The sequence below is a fragment of the Falco naumanni genome, chromosome 6, assembly GCF_017639655.2.
Source record: "Falco naumanni isolate bFalNau1 chromosome 6, bFalNau1.pat, whole genome shotgun sequence".
Lineage (NCBI taxonomy): Eukaryota > Metazoa > Chordata > Aves > Falconiformes > Falconidae > Falco > Falco naumanni.
Window position 1 is genome coordinate 86,359,878 of NC_054059.1, and position 6,270 is coordinate 86,366,147.

Consider the following 6,270-nt stretch of genomic DNA (forward strand, 5'->3'; position numbering starts at 1 on the left):
GCTGATGTGAGGAAATCAGCTTTCCAGCCTACCACCTTTCTTCCTGGATGAATAATTTGTCTCAGAGTACTCCACCTCCTTCCTCTGAAACCCCCTCGCCCACATGGGTTACGTTCCCTGAGGGATCAGCTCATTTCCTGATGAGCTTGCAAAGTACATGGCTTCGTGCTCCAGCTGGCCCAGCCATGGCTTAGCACTTGGGAGCTGCTAGGAAAAATACAGTGCCAGGGTGCTGCCTAAATGGTTAGGGCCAGAACAGAGCCAGGAGATGAGTCCCATAGTAAATAAAGGTCTTGGACAGCAATCAGAGAAGCCAGGTTTTGCATCAAACCAAGGATTTAAGGAGGAAGTTTGGTCAGAAGTTAAGCTGATGTTGAGAAGACAAGGCAGGAGCCTGGACAGAAGACGAGAGGGACTCAAGGAAACCCTAGAGGAGAGTCTACCTGCCTTGTAAGGACCCGCTGAGTAAAGCCTTGGACAGCCACAAGAAGAAAAGTGGAGAAGAGCAGCGTAAGGACAGCTGGGCATGTGGGGGGCCCACCCCAGCAGAGGCAGCAACCCTGGCTGCTCAGGGCGCCGGTCCCTACATTCTTCTTTGCTGTCAAAGCCCCTAGTTGCCCCTCAGAGTCAAACCTTCAGATGAGGATAGGAATGCTCATGTTTGACTCCCAGATTGCTCACAGCTGGTCTCTCTTACTTCTGTTCAGCCATACGCATCAACTTGCAAACACATTTTCAGTCTAGAATTTGCTTGACCCACAGTCATATGGGAGTGGAGACAATGAGTTTCAGAATTGGTTCCCAGTGTTCTTTTCCAATAGCGGCACACAAAGTACAGGAAAATCACCCCCCACCCCCCCACCCCGCCTTCTAAAGAGCATCTAGTGCAACTTGTTAACTGGAAATTGTCTGGGACATTGACAAAATGCAATTTAATCCCACAGCGATAACTGAACTGCATCCCGAATCACAGTAGCAGGGCCTTCTGACAGCACCACCGAGCTTTTTCTCTGTAGCTTTCTCTTGCAACACCAAAGTTTTCTTCCAGTTCACTGATGCTGCCGTGCCTCTGCCGCCCTATAGCTGTGATGACTTGAGCATCCCCAGCAATGTGAGAAGAGGCTGGGACTGGCAGGTATACACACCCAGAACCGCTGCAGGTGAGTCAAGCAAATGACACATATGAAATCCGTGTATCCTGACGAGTGATAAAACAATAGAGGCATTTTACTTTTTTTTTAACCTGACTCATGCATTCACTTCCTCTGTCTGAGGGCAGCACGTAGGTGAGAACACCTTTGCTTCCAATAACTGGAAGAATTTTCCCCCAGATGGAACATCCTTGGTCGGTATCTGCTGGCAAGCAGCCTGGGAAATTCTGAATATGGTTTTAAAATAGTTTCTGAAGCAGGAAGGGACCTTCAAAAAAGGCAGTGAAATTTCAGAGTATTTCTGATCTGATCAACTTAGCAATGGTGTACTACCTTCCAACCATGGCAGGTCAATGAGGAGATGTGTAGGGGGTGCTCAGCACTGCTGGGATGGAGTGAGAACAGCATGGTGGCAACAAGAAGCCTTTGTGGTGTTTGGACACTTTCGCTGACCTGTTTCTGTAACTACATGTCTGATCTTTGCCTAGAGCTGCCCACTTTCCTAGTACTTGTGTTCTTTGGGGGACCTGGAAGGGCGCAGAGGACACGGCCCAAGGGTTGGTGATGGCCTCTCCTGGCCCTGGATGACCAGCTGCCCATAACGTGCCCACGGAAGACAAAGGTGAAGAAAGATAGCGGCATGACTCAGTGCTTTTTCCTACAGGAGAGAGAGTTTCTGGGACAGAGGAGGTCTGCCTATCGGGACCCTGCTGGGGAGGGAGCATGGGGCATGTATGGTCGTGAAGCTGTCAGTGGAAGGATAGGTGATCTCTCCAGAGAGCTGAAACGGGGCAAAGACAGAAAGCTTTTGATCATGGAGGGGGTGGAGGACGTTTCTTGCTGAGAAGATTCCTTCAAACCCTCCAGGACAGGAGCCACCAGCTCCACCTCTGACCTCCCTAACTTTTATCAAATTTCCCATCTGTGGCTGTTGCCTGCAGAGCCTTTACCAAGCTTCCCTCCAACCACCCCACTTCCCACCAACTCCTTTTAAAGGAGCATTTAAGCAAATCACACACCAGCTCCTTCCCCTTTCCTGTCACCTCTTCACAAAGCAACACAAACGCAGTCTTCCACCACTGCTTTCTACAAGGTGGAATACACAAGTCATCGTGGCTACCTCCTTCCCTCTAACAGGCTAGCACACTCAAAGCTAGCGAGAGCAGGTTACCCGGAGCTCTGGAGAAACATGGGATGGTCCTCAGGGCTCTCGGGATGGTTGTCAAAGCCCCCAGCCAGGTGGTGACACGAGGAAAGCCCAAAAGGACACACAGCCTGTGAGGACGGGATGGTGGGTCCCAAGCCAACTGGGGAAGGAAGAGTCTTGCTTCCTCGCCAGGGCAATTCAGAGGCTGTCGGGAAGGTTGGCACTCTGCTTGTTGTCCAGGGGCCACCCTTTTGCGGGGAGACAGCCAAATACATGTTCAGCTTCCACACTGCACACGGTAAGGCCAGAGGCAAATGCAGCACAGGCGGCCATAGCTCCGCTAGCACCAGGATCTCCCAGGAATCTACAAAAGCTGTAGCAAATACTGGGCTTGGAAGGCAGAGGGGACACCAACACAGCAGCCAGCAGCACCTCCCCAGGAGAGAAGGGAACACAGTGACAGCTGCTCTACCATGGCTCTAAAACCCAAAAGAGATGTCACTTCTTGGGGCTCTGCCAACTATTTCGCTCAAGACTGCTCAGGCTCCCACTCCATGCGGGCAGTCCCGACCAGCCTGACTCCCGACAGAAGACATACAGGGTAAGGTACCTGTCTCTCCAAATCCCAGCCCTCCCCAATGTTTGATTTACTCTGATCAGACGTGTTCACTGGATTCAAAAGCAGGCTGCACCAACAGGATAATATACAGGTACTAAAAATTAAATACCTGACATTTAATGTTCCCTTCACATCAGTATTTTGTGGAAGCATTCATTCGCAATGACGACCTGAAGGTGTTACATTGCAAGAAGGATGCTAAAGGCAGAAAGGATTTGTGTGCGGTTTTCATCTAGTTCCTATTTCCTACGCAATTTTGGACAAAGTGACACCTTGGGATCCCTTCCAGCCCTATTTTTCCTGAGTTTATAGTGCCATTAAATATGGTAACTTCGTTGTTGTTGGGCTAGAGGCCCAATAACAATTTCCTATCTTTCTGGACAAGAAAACAGGTTTTGTTGTTTTATTTAATGATGCTATTCTTCACTGATTACATGATGGTTTAGCACTTGTAAAAATTCAGTGTCTGTACTCTGGCCTCTTTTTTTCCCCCAAAATCAAACTAATAACCTCAGTAAATTTGAAGTTATAAGTAAGCTTTAAGGAAATAGGGAGCTTAGTGTTTTGGTGAAATATCAGTGTATGTGCATCAAAATGGATTCTAGAAAGTTTCCAGGAACTAAGCTGTATTAATTATGAAAAAAAATAAGTTTAACCAGCATTTATATACATTCACAGATTCTGGACAGTTTGTAGGGACATTCAGACACCTCTGCAAATGAGCTAAAATTGGTCCATATGTCATTCTTCGTAACTATAGATTGAAATTGCATAAGAATGTGAAATTAACTGAAAAAGCATCACTCTTGTGGATAACAATATCAAAAATTAGCACTTTTCTCAACTGAAGCCTGCACGATTTCATTAATTACCTGTCTTAACTCTGGATCTGAAATCAGTCACTCACAAGCCCAGTGACAGGTGACAGACTGCTCTTAGCAGACACACCCCTAGTAACTAAGGAGCTGATGGTTACTGAGCTTTAAATAAAATCAAAATGCTTAAATTCTACTCCTCTGAGTGCACAGCAGCTCTGCATTCTTTGGAGAAAGACCTAATAAATGAAACAGTGAGGGTTTGGGGATTGTTCCATGATTTGACTTAAAAATAACAGCGTAATGCCTGAAGTTCTTAGGCATTGCTCTTTTGCCACAAGACAAGATTGGTCTTTCTCTTCTGAGCAGATAATTATGCCAGTTATAGATAAGATTTTACAGAGACCTCTAATATGTTACAAATAAATCTGAGGATTGTCTGAAGTTAGGTTGGAAAAAAACCCAAACCCCAAACCCTTGGAACAGCATTAGTTTTCTTAATATTCATTACAAGCAGTTAAAAAAGATGGGGAATTTAAGAAAAACTGCTGTATCGCAACGATCATCTTGATCGACGACTTTAAAGTACCCTCACAGGAGGTAAACAAACGTAAAAAGGAAACCATAAAATACGGGAACATACGTTATCGCTCCCGAGCGCGAGGACGAGGTGGGAATCGGATGGAACTGACACTATTATTGAGAATTATACTATCGTAAGCCCAAGTTAGCACTCTGAAGGATTGTTCATCAAAATAAGCACTCCTTTCCCTTCCTCACCTCAGAAATGGCCCCTCTCTGAAGCACCAAGTCCGTGAAGCTTGTCGTTGAAGCTTCCTGCCAACACCGACTTCCCCAGGACTGAAGAATAGCTCACCAGCTACCTCCGGCTTGTGTTAGGCTATTTTAGCTTTAGCAGACCAGAAAATCTAATCTATTAGACATCAATTATATCCAGCTCTCTAAGAATTTTAAACAGTTTACAAGTGAGGTAATTAAGCACATGTTTAGTCTCTGCTCTTGCTCCCACAGAGGTACCAAGAAGGCACAAGTCTGACATACTGGCAAAATAAAACTATCAGAATGGGAAAATGTATGGGACAATAGGATTACCAGCATCAATAAAGAAACCTTTCTGCATAGACCAGTAGCCACCAAATAGATGCCCATGCCCAGGAGGCCAGAAATTGAATTCAGGGAGCAGCTAGCTATCTCACTGGTGAGGATAACAGCAGTGGGTTCACCACTAAGGGAGACTCCTGAAGGTTTCCTCAGCAGCACCACTGGGCACATGGAGGGGGACAATAATTAACAAACAGTTCAGTGCAGAAGGTGCACACAAATCCCCCTGGTCCACCCGGGAACAACTCCCCCAGCAGCCCAGAGAGCTCCAGCTGCCCTACTATCTTCCAAAACAACAGAGCTCGGCTTCTGCCCCCCACCAAATTCTGCTGGCTGTCTTGCAACAGGTGCTCTATAGAGTTAATTCATAGATGTACGTGACTTTAGCCCAGCACCTGATGTTTTAGGGAGAAACTAGGATCCTCCAAAACCCAACTATGACAGAAGGTTGTAGCCCTCGGTAGCCAGTTACCAACAGGCGGACTCAGCCTTCAGGCCAGGTCACAGTGTGGCACCAGGAAAAGAGCAAAAAATACTGGATTCGAAAACACAAGCAACAAGACACGAAGTATTTTTGATATCTGATCCTTCTCAGAAAGCAGCAGAAACCACACCAGGTACAGAAATATTTATATGTTAAATTAACACTCTCAGTGTGCAAGACATGAAGTCATCCCTGTCACGAACAGGAAAAACCTTGAATCTTTGCCAACAAATCTGGACACCAAAGCAGGACACCTGAGGTGCCTGCAAATCTGGAACAACCGATTTGAAATAGTATGCTGTGCTTGACTTTGATCTCTCAAATCTCAGCCTTGCAGACTGGCTGTTACGAGATCCTTCTGAAACCAAAAGCTTTCTTTCCCTTGCCCCTTGCCAAAGGTGCACTATTTTGCACAGGAGATCCTGCCCTAACATACTGAAACCAGCCTTTGCAGCATGACAAAAAAACACACCCTGACTTGTCTGAAGCTTTCCATGTATTTTGGACGGCAGCTGTCTTAGGAGTATACTGTTACCTCACACCTTGCATCTGGCAGGGTGCTAGTGGACAGTCGTGTCACCAGACAAAGTGAGGTGGGGATAAGTCAGCAAAACCTACTCTAAAGTGTTCAGTACTTGATTATAAAATTAAAATAAAACCCCCAGCCCCTTAACCTCCTGCTCCCCCCCAAAAAAAGAAGAAAGAAAAAAAAAAAGGAAGAAAAAAAACCCCAACCCCCCCAAGATATGAGATCTACCTGATGCCCCATACTTTCTTTCTAGTGGATACATGGCATCATTTCTGAACATCCTCTCCAGTTGCCTGATTGGGGTGTCTACGCTGATATGCTCTGCTCCTTCAATGTGACTCTTCTTTCCCCGTTATGCTGCTAATTATAAATCTACTTTAACGGCACACTGCATGCAAAACAC